The 20,742-nt window shown below is 36.3% G+C and overlaps 1 protein-coding gene and 1 pseudogene across 12 annotated transcripts in view; one reads left to right on the forward strand and one right to left on the reverse strand.

The window, feature by feature from the left end:
• SPIDR (scaffold protein involved in DNA repair) overlaps window positions 1–20,742 on the forward strand; it is a 452,576-nt gene that overhangs the window by 44,072 nt on the left and 387,762 nt on the right. The gene's annotated exons all lie outside the window — the stretch shown is intronic.
• On the reverse strand, window positions 6,732–7,450 carry LOC144306442 (E3 ubiquitin ligase Rnf121 pseudogene; annotated as a pseudogene).

Genomic DNA, 20,742 nt, shown 5'->3' on the forward strand with positions numbered 1-20,742 from the left:
ACCACTATGACATATCAGCCACAAGTTTGTAAGTGCTTAAGATTATAATCATAGCTAGAAATTTTAACACCATATTGTCTATGAATTATAGAAAATCTAGAACCAAAAAAATGAGTTTGAACATAGAGGATCTGCAAAACACTATCAACTACCTTGACCTGTTTGGCATTTGTAGAACGTCACATGCAACTAGAGTATAATAGAGTGCACATTCCATTCACATGCACATGATATACATAGCAAGATAAATCATATATTGGAGATATAAAACTTCTCAATAAATTTCAAAAGTTTGAAATCTAAAGACTAATTTCTAACCATGATAAAATTTAGAGTAGAATCATTAATAATAAGATACTCAGGAAAAATTCAGATATTTGGAATTAAAACAATTACTTTTCCCTAGCCAATCTACAGATTTAATGTAATCAAAATCATTTCTCCCCACCAAAAGGTTTTTGTTTTTTTAACATTTATTTACAGTACCTATGATAGTCTTCATTGTGTTAATTTAAGTCGTTCTAAGCTTACATTAATTGTAAAAGATCAGGACCATAATATAATAATGACTTTTCTATTATTTCAAGTTATAGGAACACCACTTGATACAGCTTTAAAAAGTCTTTTTTATTAAGGTATAATTGACATAGTCCATTATATAAGTTTCAAGTATACAACACCATGATTCCATATTTGCATATATTGTGATCTCAGCAATGTCTAGTTAACATCTATTACCATACATAGTTAACAAAAATTTTCCTTCTTGTGATGAGGACTTTTAAGATCTACTTTGGGGGTGGGAGGGCGGGGGGTTCTCATTAAACGTCACCATTTCATGAAAAAAAAAAAAAAAGATCTACTTTGTTAGCAATTTTCCAAATGCAGTACAGTATTATTAACTATAGTCAGCATGTTATACATTACATCCCCATAACTTAATTATTTTATACCTGGAAATTTATACCTCACTCCTTTGTCCCACCCCAGTCCCCACCTCTGGCAACCATCAATCGATTCCTTGTATCTGTGAGCTTGGTTATATTATTTATAAATTCCACATGTTAAGTGAGATCCCACACTGTTTGTCTTTCTCTGTCTTTATTTCACTTAACCTAATGGCCTCAAGGTCCATCCATGCTGTCACAAATAACAGGATTTCCTTTTTTTTTTTTTTCTTCTTTGTGGTTGAGCACTATTCCTTTCCAGGGCATCTTTATCCCTTCACTCATGGATGGACAGATTGCTTCCCTATCTTGTCTATTGAAAATAATGCTGCAGCAAACGAGGGGGTGCCATATATTTTTTTTCCAGTTAGCTTTTTTATTTTCTTCACATAAATACTCAGAAGTGGAATTGCTGAACCATATGGTAGTTCTGTTTTCAATCTTTTGAGGAACTTCCATCCTGTTTTCCATAGTGCCTGTACCAATTAGCATTCTCACCAGCAGTGCACAAGAGTTCCCTTTTTTTACACATTCTCACTAATACTTGTTATTTTTTGTTTTTAATGAAAGCCATTCTAACAGGTGTGAGGTGATAACCTTATTTTGGTTTTAATTTGCATTTCCCTGATGATGTTGATTATCTTTTTTTTGTTGTTGTTGATTATCTTTTTATGTGTCTCTTGGCCATCTGTATGTTTTCTTTTCTTTCTTTTTTTTTTTTTTAAAGAAATTGGGTGTTCACCGTTTTATTTATTTTATTTATTTATGATAGTCACAGAGAGAGAGAGAGAGGCAGAGACACAGGCAGAGGGAGAAGCAGGCTCCATGCACCGGGAGCCCGATGTGGGATTCGATCCCGGGTCTCCAGGATCACGCCCTGGGCCAAAGGCAGGCGCCAAACCGCTGCGCCACCCAGGGATCCCAATCTGTATGTTTTCTTTAGAAAAATGCTATTCAGAAAAACATTGTTTTTTAGTCAGTTTGTTTTTCTACTAGTGAGTTGTATGAGTTCTTTATATGTTTTGGATATTAACCATTATCAGATATAGGATTTGCAAATATATTCTCCCATTCAGTAGGTTGCCTTTTCATTTTATGGATGATTTCCTTTGCTGTGCAGAAGACCTTTAGCATGATATAGTTATATTTATTTTTGCTTTTGTTGCCTTTGCTTTTGCAGTCATCCAAAAACTAGTGGCCAAGACCAATCTTGAGGAGTGTACCAACTAGGTTTTCTTCTAGTTTTATGGTTTCAGGTCTCACATTCAAGTTTTTAATCCATTTTGAGTTGGTATTTGTGTACAGTGTAAGATCATAGCCTAGTTTCATTCTTTTGCATGTGGTTCTCCAGTTTTCCCAACATTTATTGAAGGGAATGTCTGTCTTTTCCCTGTTCTATATTTTTACTTTTACTTTTTTGTCATCAATTAATGAACATGTATACAATGGTTTAATTCTGGGCTCTCTCTTCTGGTCTGTGGATCTACGTGTCTGTTTTTAAACCAATACTATATTGTTTTGATTACTATAGGTTTGTAATATAGTATGAAATCTGGGATTGTGATACCTCCAGCTTCCTTTGTCAAGATTGTTTTGGATTTTCTTTTTTTTTTTTTTTGTGGTTCCTTACAAATTTTAGGAATGTTTGTTCTATTTCTGTGAAAAGTGACATTGTAAATTTTAGGGATTCCATTGAATCTGTACTATTAACGTTTTAACTATTACTTTTTCAACCCATAAAATGGAATATCTATTTATCTTTGTTATTTGCTTTAATCAGTGTCTTATAGTTTTCATTGTACATATATTTCACTTCCTTGTTTAAATTAATACCTTGGTATTTTATTCTTGTTATGTAATTGTAAATGGGATTGTTTTCTTAACTTCTCTTTTTATTACTTTGTTATTAGTGTATAGAAATACAACAGGGGACACCTGGGTGGCTCAGCAGTTGAGCATCTGCCTTTGGCTCAGGGCGTGACCCCCAGGGTCCTGGGATAGAGTCTCATCCTTGCAGGGAGCCTGCTTCTCCCTCTGCCTGTGTCTCTGCCTCTCTCTCTGTCTCTCATGAATAAATAAATAAAATATTTAAAAAAAAGAAGTATAGCAGATTTCTGTATATTAATTTTGTATTCTGCACCTTTATGGAGTTCATTTATTCTACAGTTTTTTTTTGGTGTACATGATATCATGTCATCTGCAAATAGTGACAGTATTACTTTTCCTTTCCAATTTAGATGCCTCTTATTTCTTTTCCTTGCCTGATTGTTTTGGCTAGGACTTCCAGCTATGTTGAATAAAAGTGTTAAGTATCTTGTTGATCTTAGACAAAAAGCTTTTAGCTTTTCAGTGTTGAGTATGATATTAGCATGGGCTTGTCATATATGGCCTTTGTTATGTTGCGGTGCATTCCATCTATATCTACTTTGTTGAGTGTTTTTATTGTAAATGGATGTTGAGTTCTGTCATCTGCTTTTTCTACATCTATTGAAATGATCATATGAGTTTTATGTTTTATTTTGTTTATATGGTGTATCACGTTGATTGATTTGCAGATGTTGAACCACCTTGTATCCCTGGAATAGTACCCATTGGATTATGGTGTATGAGCCTTTTAATGTATTGTTGAATTTGGTTTGCTAATATTTTATTGAAAATTTTTGCACCTATATTCATCAGGGATGTTGACCTATAACTATATCTTTTCTTGTGGTGTCCTTCGTGGTGTTGGTATCAGGGTAATACTGACTGCATATAATGAGCTTGTACGTGTTCCCATCACCTCTGTTTTTTGAAGGAATTTGAGAAAGATTGACATTAGTTCTTTAAGTGTTTGGTAGACTTTACCCGTGAAGGCATGTGGTCCTGGACTTTTGTTTTTTGGGAGATTTTGGAGTACTGATTTAATCTCTTTTCTAGTAATCAGTCTGTTAAAATTTATTTCTTTATGATTCAGTCTCAGAGATTGGGTATTTCTAGGAATTTATACATTTCTTCTAGATTGTAAAATTTGTTGGCATGTAGTTGTTCTTGTAGTATTTTGTGATTCTTTATATTTAGTTGTAATTTCTGATTTTGAGTCCTCTTTTTTTGTTGCTGAATCTTGCTGAATGTTTGCCAATTTTGTATATCTTTTCACAGAACCAACGCTTAGTTTTATTCATATTATTTATTGTCTTTTTAGTCTAGTCTATTTCTACTTTGTTATTTCCTTTCTTCTACTGACTTTGGATGTAACTTTCTTTTTTTTCCTAATGTAATGTTAGTTGTTTATTTGAGATTTTTCTTCTTTCTTGAGGTAAGCAATTAAATCCATGAACTCTTTTTGAACTGCTTTTGCTATATCCCATGAATTTTGGTACATTGTATTTGCATTTTCATTTGTCTCAGGATATCTTTTTATTTTTCCATTGATTTCTTCATTGACCCCATCGGTTGTTCAGTAGCGTGTTGTTTAATCTCCATATATTTATGAATTTTCCAGTTTTCTTCTTGTAATTGATTTTTAGTTTCTTACTATTATGGTTTGAAAATATGGTTGATATGATTTCAGTCTTCTTAAACTTAGTAGGACTTGTTTTGTGGACTGACATATGATCTGTTCTGGAGAATGTTCCATGTGCACTTGAGAAGAATATTCTCAAGTATTCTGCTTTTGGATAGAATATTCTGTATATATCTGTTCAGTTCATCTAGTAAACATGTAAGTCCAGTGTTTCCTTATTGATCTTCTGTCTGGATGATCTGTGTGTTATGAAAGTGGTATATGAAAGCTCCCTACTATTATTATATTGCTGTCTGTTTCTTCCTTTAGGTCTGTTAATATTTGCTTTATATATTTAGGTGTTCCTAGTTTGGGTGCATAAATATTTACAAGCGTTACATCTTTCTGTGGATCAATCCCTTCTTCATTATGTAATGCCGTTTTTGTTTATTTTTTAGGATAGTTTTGCTTTAAAGTCTACTTTGTCTAAGTATAATTACTCCAGCTTTCTTTTTGTTTCCATTTACGTGGAATATCTTTTTCATTCCTTCACTTTCAGTCAGTGTATATCCTTAAATCTGAAATCTGAAATGAGTCTTTTGTAAGCAGTATATACAGATGCCTTTTTTTTTTTTTAAACCCACTTAACCATTCTGTGTCTTTTGATTGTGGAATGTAGTCCATTTGTATTTAAAGTAATTATGATGGGTGTGTACTTGTTGCCATTTTGTTAATTATTTTCTGGCTGTTCTGTAGTTCCTTTCTGTTCCTTTTCTGGTTGCTTCCTTTGTGGTTTGATAATTTTTGTTAGTGGTATGCTTAGATTCCTTTCTCATAGTCCTTTTCCTTTTTAAACAGGCTTTAATTCACTTTATTATTATTACTTTTTGTATAAAATCTATGTGGTGGCCACAGCTGGCGCCTGCATCTTCTGCATGGAGATTCTGGTGTGGGTCTTTAAAAGATAGTGAATTCCTGATAAGGAGACTTAGTGAACAGTCTCGGAGGTCAGGGGTGGGATAGCTGTAGGTTTTGGAAATGGCATCAAAAGTGGCCATGGTGAAATTGTCCAGAGTAGCAGTGCAGCCCCTGGCCCGAGTGTAGCAGTTGTCAATACCAGCCATCATCAGGAGCTTCTTGGGCACGGGCTGAGAAAATACCAGTGCAGTGGGGCAGGGGTGAGGCATACCAGCAGAGAGCCACAGTGGCCTGTAACCTTGCATGGGACAGTATGCAGCTTACTGGTCTTGTTCCCCCAGTAGCCTTGTTGCATGGGGATGATGGAGAGCTTAGCCAGGATGATGGCCCCATGGTTGACAGTGGCTTCCTCCTTGAGCATTTAAATGCCCAGACTGATGTGTCCATATAGTCTCTGATGGCAGCAAATGCCTCGAACCTGGCCTGCTGATGAGCACAGGTCTGCTTTTGCATAGACATAATCTTCAAATCCTCATCCTTGAGGAGGGATATCTCCAGGAAATAGTCAGTGATCTCAGATTCCTTGATAGGCAGAGAGAAGAGATAGATCTCCAGGGACTTGACCTTCATGTCTGTGACCAGGTGGCCCAGCTTAGTGATGGAGATCCACTCCTGTCCTTGGTCTTGCCTCTGGGAGCTCTGTGGCCTTGGCCCTGGCCTAGATGCTGCTACTAAAGCCTCCATGGAAGGCACTGTGGCCTTACATTCCAGAGTCCCTGGGCCCTCCAGTAACACCAATATCATCTGCCTTCTGCTTTCTTGGTGAAGAGTCTCTTTTCTCAAAATCTTTTGGGAATATACCCTAGGTTTTTGCTTGGTGGTTCCCATGAGGCTTAGTATAACAACCTCTATTTATAACTGTATTTTAAGTTGATAACTTAAGTTTGAACACATTCTAAACTCCTCCTTTTTATTCCCTCCTACCCTTTGATTTATGGTTTGATTCCACATTTTACATACTTTTGTCCTGTGTGTCCCTTAACTAATTATTGTAGTTATACTTATTTTTACTACTTTTGTCTTTTAACATTTGCGCTAGCTTTATAAGTGATTAATCCACCATTTTTACAATATGTTTACCTTTACCAATGAGATTTATACTTTCATATTTTTAAAAATATGTATCAAAATAGTTTTCTTTTAAAAAGCCTCCACCCCTGCAGCCCCACTGGCTGGCTCTCCATCATCTCCCTCTCCAGACTGGATACAGCTGGAATGGCCCTGAGTGGCTCAAGTGCCCCGTTCAGTCTTTCCAGGACATCTTGGAGGGCAGGAAGGAGAGTTCCCTGAGGTCCATAGTAGGTGGATGCTCTTCTTCCTCACTATTCCAGGCCTAGGATGCCTTGCACCAGGCTAATGATTATAGGGCTGCCATGCTGCCAAATGTCAAAACTAATCTAGCAGTTGCCCAAACATGATGTGAAGCCTGTTGCAAGGGTTGCTGAACTTCTCTTGAAGTTCACCTTCTCTTTTTAGTAGGGACACATCTGTTTCCTTCCACAGTACACCACTGAGGATGCAGAACTTGTGGAATACGTGATTGCAATACAGCTTGTATATGTTATATATGTTATTGATGACACTGTCTTCACTGACATCCACCAAGATCTGCTGCCCACGCACGGCACACACTGTCCGAGAGGTGTTTGTTAGGCATACCTGCCTTACTTTAGAACATTATGGTAGACACCATGTAGTTTGCACACATTTTTGCAAAAGTCTTGTTCAAGAACTCCATAGTAGAGGCCATAGAAGAAGAGAGAAATACCAAAGTCCATGGCATCTTCTGGTTTGAACTTGAATGATAGAGACCAAAGAGGGTAAACATGACAGCCATGTAACTAATGATGCCAGTGACAGAGCTGATTTTATAGATCAATAAGAACTACTTATAAACCAACCCTGGGGTGTCTGCACTAGTGGTGAAGATGGTGGCAGTGATGGAGGTGGAGGTTGGAGGAGGTACTGTTGGGGAACGGGAGCTGGATGAGGTTGGTATGTCAGACAGCTCCAGAGGAGGAGTGGAGAGTTGCACACCCATGTATGCATACCAAGCACCATGGCCACAAAGCCATGCAGGCTGAAATGGTCCTCATCCTCATGGCTACTTTGGGAGTGACCCAGCTGCTCCTGGTGCAGTGGAAACAGAGGCACTCCCACTCCTACAATACAGTGACCTTCTTTTAGGTGTGAGTTGTTCCCCTCTGTTTCACAGAGAAGCTACACCGTCACCTTCCGAGCCATCTGAAAACTGCTAGTACAGACAACTCCAAGTTGGTTTCCTATGTTTTCTTCTTACAAATTTGCACTTTTTATTTTCAGCTCAAAGAAGTCCCTTTAACATTTCTTGAAATGCTGGTGTAGATGAACTCTTTTAGATTTACTTTGTCCAGAAAACCCTTTATCTTTCCTTCAGTTCTGAGAGATGACTTTGCTGGGTAAAGTATTTTTCTTGGAAGTTTATTTCCTTTCAGCACTTTGAATATATTGTGTCACTCTCTTCTGAAGAGTTTCTGCTGAAACATCTGCTAGAATTTTTTTGTTTGTTTTCTTAATACATATTATAGTTGGTGATTGCTGCTTTTAAGATTCTTTCCTTGTCTTTAACTTTTGGCATTTTAATTAGAAAGTGTTTTGGTGTAGGTGACTGGGTTCATCCTATTTGGAACATTCTGGAGCAGGATGTCTGTTTTCTTCTCTGGGTTAGGGAAGTTTTCAGCCATTCTATTTCTTCGAATAAGTTTTCTACCCTTTTCTCTCTCCATCTCCTTCTGCAACAGATATAATGTGAATGTTAGTCTGTTTGATATTTTCCAATTAGTCTCTTAGGCTGTCTTCATATATTTTTTTTTTCATTCTTTTTTTTTTACTGCTCTGATTGGGTGATGGTGATCTCCAGTGCCCTGTTTTGAGTTCACGGATTCTTCTGCTTCATCCAGTCTGCTGTTGAATCCCTTTAGTGTATTTTTTGGTTCGGTTATTGCATTCTTCAGCTTTGTGACTTCCATTTGGTCTTTCTTCTATTTTCTCTTTTTTTGAAGTTCTCATTGTGTTTATCTGTCTGTGTTATCTTCTTCCAAATTCGGAAAGCATCTTTATGATCATTATTTTGAACTTTTCATCAGGTAAATTACTTACCTCTGTTTCATTAAGGATTTTTTTCCTGGAGTTTTATTTTTTCATTTGGAACACATTCCTGTTTCTTCATTTTGCTTAACTCTGTGTTTGTTTCTATGTATTAAATGAAATAGTCACCTCTCCCAGTCTTTGAGGAGTGTCTCTTGTAGGAGATGAACCTTGACATTCAGCCTTGCCCTAGTTCTTGGTTGTCTCTTGATCCTTTATTATTGTCCAAGCAGCCTAATTTATTTTCAGTAATTCCAAGTTTTTGAGGATGTGCCAAGACCTGTTAGTGTCCCATAGGGGAATATCTCAGCTAGAACCTAAATCCAGGCTGATTGGAAGTCAGATCTTTAGGCTGCAACTTTTACATATGTATGTGTATGCAGTTCTGTGGGACCACAAGCTTATGCTTGTCAGCCACCAGAGCAGGAGATCTGAAGTTGTGCTCTGAACAACAGGGGCAAAAATCAACACTTCATACTAGTGTATAAGCTTCTTCCTGGGAGATACTGGCACGCTGTAGTGAGGGAGAGAGCGGGCACAATGATAGTGTCCCTCTACCCATGCTCTGTGTGAGTATTTCTATAGCCTCTAAGGTGTATGCCAGACCTGAAGCATCAAGACAAGCAAATAGGTCTCTTTTAACAGAGACGCTGGGGGTGTGTTTCAGTCTGTTGTTTTTGAGCTGCCCTGGGGGGTGGCACCCTACTAAGAACTGTCCCTCCAATTGTTGCAGTCCTATGGGAGCCAAAAATACAGGCCCTTCTGGCCAGAGCCAGAGTGTGACCACAGCCACATGTTCAAGGGGCATCCCCTCTGTAGCAGCCACAAACAGCAGGACACCATTTGTAAAAAGTGGAACACCAAACACATGTTAGAGCTTCCTTCCAAGAGACTGGTGCTCTGGATTTCAGCTGAGGGTGAGTGTGAATGTAGCACCCATCTTCTGAGATCTCTGGTCCAGTTTACAATCAGCCTTTAGATGTATATTTAATTAGCACTCTGTCCCTCAGGCCATAGCTCTGATGCTCTGCTTATGGGCCTCTTTCACAGATGGACTGAACTTCTGGGTCTCTTGCCTCTTGTGCCCTGAGGGTGGTAGCTATTTAAAAACTTTTTCACCATTGGTGACAGTCTTATGAGACCTGTGAGCATAAGCCCCACTGGCCATTGAAGCCAGGTGATGTAGATATGTTCCTTGGGACCAGCTGTAAAAGTCAAGGTGCCAGGCAAGGGAACTTTTTGAGAGATTCTAGTAAGCTAGAGCAAAGCAGAGGGGGAGCACAAAGATGGTACCCAGTGGCCTCTGTTTTACTGGAAGTGTGTCCATGGGCACCTAGATGTATGGTAGACCAGAAACCTCTCAGGCTGAAGATCCTGGACAAGCAAATAGGCCACTTTCTCAGAAAGACTAGGGGTGTGTTTCACTCTGCTTTGTGTGCAGGGGGTGGTATTCTGCGAATAACTGTGTCCGATTGTAGAGTGCCCATGGGATCCAAGAAAGTAAGCCTCCTTGGCCCCCAGAGTGAGGCTGTCAAGGAGCACGCCAGGGCTGCAGCTGCAAAAACTGGGGCGTTTGCACAAAAGCCCCCCTTCAGGACCTAGTGGCACTGAGGACTGTGGCGGAGTGACCATGCAAAGATGTTACCTGTCCTCTAAGGAAAAAGAAAGATGGTGCCTGCTGGTTTAGCAAGCCAGAGGAAGAGCACAAAGTGGTTCCTACTTGTTAGAGGATAAAGATGGCGTCCACCATGAACAGAAAAGTCAAACGTTAAAAAAATAAATAAATAAAAGGCATCTACTAGCTTTAGTAAGTTAGTGGAAGAACTTACCAATGGCACCCAGCAGCACCTCCTTCCCCTGACGGTATCCCGATCCGGCAGGCCTCAGGCCCTCAGGTGACAGTCTAGGACTAGCAGATGTATTTCTTTGACGTAGAGTCTGGGTGCTTTCCAAAGAGCTCTTTCTGGGCTGCAGGATGAGTAAGTCTTAGCATGACCTCATTAAGAGATGTGTCTCAGTTTGGTACAGCTCTGTGGGTCTTGTGTATCCAAGGCCAGTTGATTTTCAAAGACACGTGTTTCGAGTATAATCTCTCAGGTGTAGATATGAAAAGTTGGAGTGTCTGATGAGGGGTATGAACTTTTGGCTCCTCAGGGAGAAATTCTGGGTTTGTTAGTTCCCTCCCGTTTGCAATTTACTGCACTGAAGTCAGGTTTATGGCAAGACTGCATCTGCCTCTGCCACCCATCTTGATGTGGCTAAGTCATTATTTTAGCAAGCCTTTTCTCTTTAGGTAGAAATTGGCAAGCTGATTATGAAATTCATATAGAAATATAAAGGAGGTAGGTAGAGCAGTGTTGAAGAAGAATTACAAAGTAGATAACTTACACCTCCTGATTTACTCTAATGTTGCAGTGATCAAGATTGTGATTGTGGATAAAGATATACAGGAAGATCAGTGGAACAAAATAGCTGAGAAATTATTTTTGACAAAGAAAGTAGTCCAATGGGGGGAAACAAAGGCTTTTAAACAAATAGTGCTGGAATGATTAGATAGTCACATAGATTAAAAAGTCACCTTGACACTCTGTGTCATACACACAAAGCTTAAGATAGATCATAGATCTAAATGTAAAAGTTAAGCCATAAAACTTCTAGAAGTAAGTAGAGAATAGTCTAAGCGTTTTTTGGTAGGCTACAAAAAGCAGTAAGTCTTAAAACTACTAGAGATTTAAAATTCATCACAATAAAATTTTTTTTTGCCACCATTAAGAGATAAAATAATAGCAAACATTTATCTGTAGGGGCACCTGAGTGGCTCAGTGGTTGAGTGTCTGCCTTTGGCTCCGGTCATGATCCTGGGGTCCTAGGATCGAGTCCCACATTGGGCTCCCCACAGGGAGTCGTCTTCTCCCTCTGCCTGTGTCTCTGCCTCTGTGTGTATGTGTCTCATGAATAAATTAATAGCATCTTTAAAAAGAAAACATAAAAAACTTATCTGTAAAGGCCTTGTATCCAGACTATATAGAGAAACCTTGCAACAATAAAAAGACAACTCCTTTAGTTGGAGAAATATTACAAGAGATACTTCATAAATGATGCTATTTGCATAGTCTGTGAGCATATTGGACTTCAATGTGTGAATTTTGGGGGAGCACATTTCAAGCCCATAACAAGATTATAAAGAAAAAAAAATATTTTTAAAGTTTTTATTTAGATTTTAGTAAACATACAGTATAATATTAGTTTTAAGTGTACAATATAGTGATTCGTCACTTAAATATAACAGCCAGTGCACAACAAGTACTTTTCTTACTTGCCATCATCTATCTCCCTTCTGGAAACCATCAGTTTGTTTTCTATAATTAAGAGTCTGTTTCTTGGATTGTCTCTTTCTCTTCCATTTTTTTCCCTTTGCTCACTTGTTTTGTTTCTTAAATTACACATATAAAATCATATGGTATTTGTCTTTCTTTGACTTACTTATTTTGCTTAGCATAATACTGTAGCTCCATCCATGTCATTGCAAATGGCAAGATTTCATTTTTTTAAGGCTGAGTAATATTCCTGTGTGTGTGTGTGTGTGTGTGTCTATACATACAGTACAGCATCTTTATTATCTATTCATCATTCAATAGACACTTGGGCTTTTTTTTTCTTAATAATTTGGCTATTGTAGATAATGCTGCTGTAAACATCAGGGTGCATGTATCCCTTTGAGTTAGTATTTTAATATTATTTGGGTAAACAGCTAGTAGTACAATTGGATCATAAGGTAGTTCTATTTTTAACTTTTTGAGGAACCTCTATTCGGTTTTCCAGAGTGGTTGCACCAGTTTGCATTCCAGTGGTTGCACCATTGCACACCAATGGTGCGAGAAGGCTTCTCTTTACATCCTTGCCAACACCTGTTGTTTCTGGTGTTACTGATTTTAGCCATTCTGACAGGGTAAGGTGATATTTTAATGTAGTTTTTATAAACAGAGAACTAATTTTTCTTAATATGAGTTTTCTGTTAGAGTGTTAGATTGAAAATATCCAGTGGGTTGTTGATGTCACTTGGAATGTTTAGGAGACAACACAGCATTGGATGCTGATTTGGAGAGCAATTAGGGTACTATATTAAAATTAAAGAAACATAAGGAAATTTCATTTTCTCTCCTTTTTTTTTATTTTAAAGATTTTATTTGTTTACTCATGAGAGACACACAGAGGCAGAGACATAGGCAGAGGGAGAAGCAGGCTTCCTGCAAGGAGCCCGATGCGGGACTTGATCGTGGACCCCGGAATCATGACCTGAGCCGAAGGCAGATGCTCAACTGCTGAGCCACCCAGGCGTCCCTCATTTTCTCCTCATTTTGAGTCTACATTTCTGGTGCAATAAGAAAAGAAATAGTATGAATAATTTTAAAAAAATAATTTTAAATTTCTTATGAAGAAATGAGCCCACAAGAGAAACTGGAATGAGAACTTGGAATGGAATGATAAGCTGTTTCTCATGGAGTTATTTCAGTAGTTTTATCACAGTTTATTTTTCCTTTTTCAAATACCAGCAATTTTTAAAATATTAATTATAATGAAAATGTTTTTCAGGTTATACATATTTTGGGAGGAATTTAGCTAAAACAGGCTGCTGATTAAACTTTTTGAGTTCCAAAGCCAAAATGTCATCTTCCCTGATGCTCCAGAAAAATCTTTGCCTTTTTCCTTCCCTGGCTGCTGTAGTTATAACAGCTTTGACAGAGGCATCTGGGATTTGTGTTCTTTCTGTAAGAATGGAGGACTCTGCCAATCTTGGGTCCCCTGATATGCTAATGTGGGAATACCATCTCCTCTTTCTGTTTCTCCTTAAATGCCTGTGAGACATCTAGGTCATTGAACTTTTCTTGGCTCTCAGCTCTATTGCAGAGATTATCCAAGAAGAATAAAGAAGGCTTCTTTTAGAACTAAAGTTGATAATAAGATGACTGTCATACAACTATACTATCTCTTTTTTTTGGCCATTTCTGTATCTTTACACAAAAGAATCAAGCCTCCATTTACTCATTTTTCTTTTCTTTTTTTTCCTTTTTTCTTTTTTTTTTTTTTTTTTTTTACAAATAAAGTGCAAGTGTTTGCTCTCCATTGGATTGAATGTACCTTTTCCAGTGGCTCAGCATTTAAATACAAATTTAAGAATTGGTCCTAGGTTCACCAAGTTACAGCCTAAGAAAAACCAATTTAGCTGACTGTTTTATCCTAAGAACAGTTACACTTGGATTTTATTTTCTAAACATTTAAGATTTTTCAGGTATTGCTTTCTGACAGAGCTGGAAAGGGCTGTCTGTTATGGCAGTTTAAAAGAGGAGTGGCCAGGGCTCTGTTGCTAGGACTATAGTTTAAAGTTAGCCCTTCCTCAGGGAGCTGGAGAAATTGATCAACTGAGGAGGGCAAGCAGGAATCTGACAAGTCGGGGTAGAATGAGTAGAGACAATTACTGGGAAGATAGGGGAGCCCATTAGCACTAGTGTCATCTTCTGATTTTGAAATTTTTATTCACTTTTTAGCACTAGTGTCACCTTCTGATTTTGAAATTTTTATTCACTTTTTGAAGTTGTTTTCAAGAAATGCTGTTTGTGCCCCTTTGTTTGGAAAGTACTCTGATGTCAGGTCATTTAGTCCTATGTAAGGCACATAATCTGTATAAATGGGAAAACCATTATTTTGTAATCTTGCACTTTTAGTTGTTAACACTCCAGTTGCTACTGATTTTCTTTAAAAGAATAACTAAAATAATACACTGGGTTCAAAGGGATGATTATAATTTTTGTGTCAAGTAAAAGTATGTTAATTGTTTAATATACCAAAATAAATAAATACACAAAATGTATTAGAATAGTACTTTAATTATTAAAGTTGCCTATCTCACCAAGAAGATGGCATAGGGTACTGGACATAAGTAGTAGTCAGTTAAGGAGGAACAATAGTGTGAGATATTATCCATTTCTTTTTTCTTACTCTTTTTTTATTGGATCATACATTTTAACATATTGTTAAATTGACCACTTTGATTGTTGTGACTCTTGATTTTATTGGGGTGTGTGCCCATTTAATTGTTGAGAGAAACTTCAGTTATCATCCTTGCCGTGTACACTTCCTTAGCTACATTCAGTTGGTCATCAGATCTCTCAGTTTATTAAAAAAAAATCTATTGAGGTGAAATTCACTTAATATAAAATTAACTTTCTAAAGTGATTTCAGTAACAGTAACTTGTAACATGTGCAAGCCCACACAAAGGAAATACCATAGCATTAAGCATCTACTCCAAAATCCCCCCTTCCTCCACACCTCAGCAATTTCAGTCTTCTGTTTCAATGAATTTATCTGTTTTAAATATTTCATATAAATGGAATCATACAATTTGTGACCTTCTGTGTCTGCCTCCTTGCTTAGAATATTTTTGAGGTTCATCCACACTGAAGCATGCATCAGTACTTCATACATTTTTATGACTGAATAATATTGTTATGGATATACCAAAATTATTTATCAGTTCATCTGTTGATGGATATTTGGGTTTTCCTGCCCTTTGGCTATTGTGAATAGTGCTGCTATGAACGTTAGTGTACAAAAAATCAGTTTGAGTACCTGTTTTAAGTTCTCTTATGTATATACCAAGGAATGAGATTACTGGATCAATGGCAATTCTATATTTAGCTCACTGAGAAGTCACTAACCTGTTTTCCATAGTGATTGCATTATTTTACATTCCCACCAACAATGCACAGTGTTCCAATTTTTCTACTTCTTTCCAGCATTTATTTTCCTTAAAAAAATTTTATTGTAACAATCCTAATGGGTATAAAGTAGTATAGTATTGTGGTTTGGGTATTTATTTCCCTAATGACTAATGTTGATAACCATGTTTTCTTTGTCATTTGTATATCTTCTTTGAAGAAATAGCTATTCAAATCCTTTATTGATTTTTAAAATGAATTTTCTTTCTCTTCTTATTGAGTTGTGAGAGTTTGGATTTTTAAAAAGTATGTTCTGGTTACTAGACAGAACACATTATTCATAATATCTCCACAAGAGAAACTGGAATGAGTTTCCAGTCAAATATATATATATATGTGTGTATATATATATATATATATATATATATATAGTCAAATATTGTCAAATATATAATTGGCAAATATTTTCTTCCATTCAGTAATTTATCACTTTCTTTTTAAAAATACCTAGTGTTGCTAGAAGCCTTGTGGGTTTTTTGTTTATTTAAAAAGATTGTGACTTCTATATTATTATTTGATAAATTTGACATGTTACATTTTGTAACTTAAGATATATAGTGTGTAAACTTAAGGTATATAGTGTGTTATTTTGACACATTTATATATTGTGATATGATTGCCATTGAAGCAGTATTTATCATCTTACATCATTATAGTACAATATTATTGTCTATATTCATTACATTGTTCATCACATCTTTATGGCTTATTTTACTAGTATTAAAGTTTCTACTCTTAAATACCACCAGTCTTATCCCTCACTCCCATCACGTGGTAACCACTATTTTACCCTCTATTGTCACATTTGATTTTTATATACTCCATGTTGGTGATAACATGTAGTGCTCATCTGTATCTGAGTTATCTACTTAGCATAATATACTCAAGGTCCATCCATTTTGTCGTAAATTGCAGGAGATCCTCCCTTTTCATGACCAACTAATATTCCATTGTATGTGTATGCTTGTGTGTCTGTGTGTGTTTGTGTGTATCTTAAAAAAATTCTTTTAGCCATCGATGGCTATTTGAGTTGTTTCCCCATCTTGGCTATTATGAATAATGTGTGATAAAAGTGGGTGTGTCTGTATCTCAACAAATCCTATTTTTATTTTCTTTGGTTATAAACTTGGAAGTGGAATTACTGGATAGTATGATAGATATATTTTTAATTTTTTGTAAAACCTCCATATTGTCTTCTGTGGTCATTGGATTTATTTACATTTATTACATTCCCACAAACAGTGTAAAAGTGTTCCCTTTCCATGACATTCTCCCTAGTACTTGTCTCTTCCTAACAGGCATGGGGTAATATCTCATTACAGTTTATATTTTCATTTCCCTAATGATTAGTGATGTTAAGCATTTATTCATGTGCCTGGTGGTCATTTGATGTCCTCTTTGGAAAAATGGCTATTTAATTTTCCTGTCCATGTTTTAACAGATTGTGTTTTTCTTATTTTATTGTGTTCTTTATGTTTTTGTATACTAATCTCTTATCCAGTATATAGTTTGTAAATATTTTCTCTCATTCGTTAGGCTGTCATCTCATTTTTCTTACTTTTTTCTTTTGCTGTGCAGAAGCTTTGAGTTTGAGTTTGATATAGTCTCATTTGTTTGTTGATTTTTGCCTTTGCTATCAGTGCTTTTCACATCACTTTGGTTAAATTTATTACTACGTATTTTATTGTTTCTTATGCTATCGTGATTGGGATAATTTTCTTACTTTCCCAATGTTTCATCATTAGTGTAAAGGAATGCCACGATTTCTGTAAGTTGATTTTTATAACCAACTTTAGTGAAATCATTGATTTCTTCCTATTTTTTTTTTTTTTATGGACTCTTTGGGATTTTCTATATACAAGATCATAGTTAGCAAACAGTGACAGTTTTACTCCACTTTTTCCTGATTTGGGTGTCTTTTGTTTCTTGTTTTGCCCAGTTGCTCTAGATAGGACTTCCAGTGCTATATATATATTTTCAAAGATTTTATTTATTCATGAGAGACAGAGAGAGAGAGGCAATGACACAGGCAGAGAGGCAGGCTCCCTGCAGAGAGGCCGATGTGGGACTCGATCACAGGACCCAGGATCACACCCTGGGCCGAAGGCAGATGCCCAGGATCACGCCCTGGGCCGAAGGCAGATGCTCAACCACTGAGCCACCCAGGCATCCCTCCAGTTCTATATTGAATAGGAATAGTGAGCATAGCCAACCTCACTTTGTCTGATCTCAGAAGAAACCCTTTCCCTTTTTTTCCATTGAGTATAATGTTAGCTGTGGGTTTCTTATACATGGCTTTTATTATGTTGAGGTATGTTCCTTCTATATAACAAGTCTGTTGATTTTTTTTTTTAATCATGAAAGGATGTTTTTTCTGTGTCCATTGAGATGAACTTATGATTTTGATCTTTCATTTTATTGATGTGGATTACATTTATTCACTTACATATGTTGAGCCATCCTTGCATCCCAGGGATAATTCCTACTTGGTCATGGTATATAATCCTTTTAATTTTTTCTTGAATTTGTTTTGCTAATATATGTTGATGATTTTTTAACGATCTATATTCATCAGAGATTGTAATCTATAGTTTTCTGGTGATGGCTGTCTGTCTATTATAGGTATCAAGGTAATACTGGCTTTGTAGAATGAGTTCAGAGTGTTTCCTCTTCCTCCATGTTTTGGAAGAGTTTGAGAAGATTTGGTGTTAATTCCTCTTTAAATGTTCGAGTAGAATTCACTAGTAAAGCTGTCTGGCCCTGGAGTTTTCTGTGTTGGAAATTTTTGATAACCAACTCAATCTCATGACTTACTACAGGTCTATTCAGATTTATATATTTCTTCCTGATTCAGCCTTGGTAAAATCTTGTGTGTTTCTAGAATGTACCCATTTCTAGGTTGTGTAATTTGTTGGCATATAATTATCTATTATAATTATAATTATGTATTTCTGTAATACTGATTGTAATGTCTCCCTTTTTATTTCTGATTTTATTTATTTGAGTCTTCTCTCCTTTTTTCTTAATCTAGTTAAAGGTTTGTCAGTTTTTGATCTTTTCAGCAAACCAGCTTTTAGTTTCATTGATCCTTTCTGTTGTTTTTCTGGTGCCTATTTTATTTATTTCTGCTGTGATTTTTATTATTTCCTTCTCCTATCTGGGCTTAAATTAGTTACACTTTTTATAGTTTCTTAAGGTGTAAAGTTAGATTGTTTATTTGAGATCTCATTTTTTAACATATGGATTTATTGTTACAAGCTTTCCTCTCAGAACTACTTTTGCTTATTCCACAAAATTTGATACATTGTATTTTTGTTTTCATTTGTTTTGCCATAACTTTTTATTTCCTTTTTGATTTCTTCTTTTAATCCTTGTTTGTTTAGAAATGTGCTGTTTAGTTTACACATTTTTGAAGATACAATCACTTATTAATTTGTAATTTTATACCTATGATCATAGAAGATAGTTGGTAGGATTTCAGTGTTCTTAAATTTGGTAATGTTAGTTTTGTGGCTTATTATATGATGTATCCTGGAGAATGTTCTATGTGCACTTGAGAAGAATGTATATTCTGCTGCTGTAGATTGGAATATTCTATATATGTCTGTTCAGTTTGTTTATTCTAAAATATGGTTCCATTCCAATGTTTCTTTGATTTTCTGTCTGTATAATACTACTGTGAATAGTGGGGTATTGAAGTCCCCTACTTATTGTATTGTTGTCTATTTCTCTCTTAAGATCCTGTTAGTATTTCCATATTATGTTTTGGTGCTCCGATGTTGGGAGCATATATGTTTATGGTTGTTATATCTTCTGTTTATTATTAACATATAGTATATTATTAGTTTCAGAGGTAGGGTTTAGTGATCCATCAGCTGCATATAACTCTCAGTGTTCATTACAAGTACCCTCATTAATGCCTATCACCCAATTACCCTATCCCCCTACCCATCACCCCTCCAGCAACCCTCAGTTTGTTTCCTATAGTTAAAAACCTCTTACAGTTTGTCTCCCTCTCTGATTTCATCTTATTTTATTTTTCCTTCTTCCCCTATGATCCTTTGTTTTGTTTGTTAAATTCCACATACGAGTGAAATCAGATGGTAATTGTCTCTCTGACTGACTTATTTCACTTAGCATAATACCTTCTAGTTCCATTCATGTCTTTGCAAATGGTAAGAGTTCATTTTTTGATGGCTGAGTAATATTCCACTGTATATATAGGCCACATCTTTTTTATCCATTGATTTATCTATGCATGGATATCTGGGCTCTTCCCATAGTTGGGCTGTTGTAGACATTGCTTCTATAAACATTGGGGTCCAGGTGCCCCTTTGGATGACTATATTTTTATCCTTTGGGTAAATACCTAGTAGGACAATTTCAGGGTCATAGGATAGCTCTATTTTTAGCTTTTTGAGGTACTTCCCTGCCATTTTCCAGAGTGGCTATCCTAGCTTGCATTCCCATCAGCAGTGTAAGAAGGTTCCCGTTTTCTCTGCATCTTCACCAATATCTGATGTTTCCTGACTTATAAATTTTAGCCATTCTGACCAGTGGGAGGTGGTATCTTATTGTGGTTTTGATTTGTATTTCTCTGATGCCGAGTGATGTGAAGCATTTTTTCATATGTCTGTTGGCCATTTGTATGTCTTCTTTGGAGAAATATATATATCTGTTCAAGTGTCCTGCCCATTTCTTGATTAGATTTTTTTTGTTTTGTGATTTTTGTTTTTGTTTTTGTTTTGTTTTTTTTTTTTTTTTTATGGAGTTTGCTAAGTTCTTTATAGATCTTGGGTGCTAGCCCTTTATCTGATATGTCATTTGCAAATATCTTCTCCCATTCTGTAGTTGCCATTTAGTTTTGTTGACTATTTCCTTTGCATGGAAAAGCTTATCTTGATAGTCTCAATAGTTCATTTTTGCCTTTGGAGATGTGTCTAGGAAGAAGTTGCTGCAGCCAAGGTCACAGAGGTTGCTCCCTGTGTTCTCCTCTAGGATTTTGATGGATTTCTGTCTCACATTTAGGTCTTTCATTTTGAGTTTATTTTTGTGTATGGTATAAGAAAGTGGCCCAGTTTCGCTCTTATGCACGTAGGTGTCCAATTTTCTCAACATTATCTGTTGGAGGAGACTTTTTTCCATTGGATATTCTTTCCTGCTTTGTCGAAGATTAGTTGACCATAGAGTTGAGGATCCATTTCTGGGTTCTCTATTATTTTCCATTGATCTATGTGTCTGTTTTTGTGCCGGTACCCTACTGTCTTAATGATTACAGCTTTGTAATATAGTTTGAAGTTTGCAATTGTGATTTCATCAGCTTTGGTTTTCTTTTTCAACATTCCTTTGGTTAATTGGATTTTTTTTTGGTTTCATACAAATTTTAGGTTTATTTGGTCCAACTCTGTGAAAAAAGATATTAATGGTATT

Source organism: Canis aureus, chromosome 37 (genome assembly GCF_053574225.1).
Source record: "Canis aureus isolate CA01 chromosome 37, VMU_Caureus_v.1.0, whole genome shotgun sequence".
Taxonomy (NCBI): domain Eukaryota; kingdom Metazoa; phylum Chordata; class Mammalia; order Carnivora; family Canidae; genus Canis; species Canis aureus.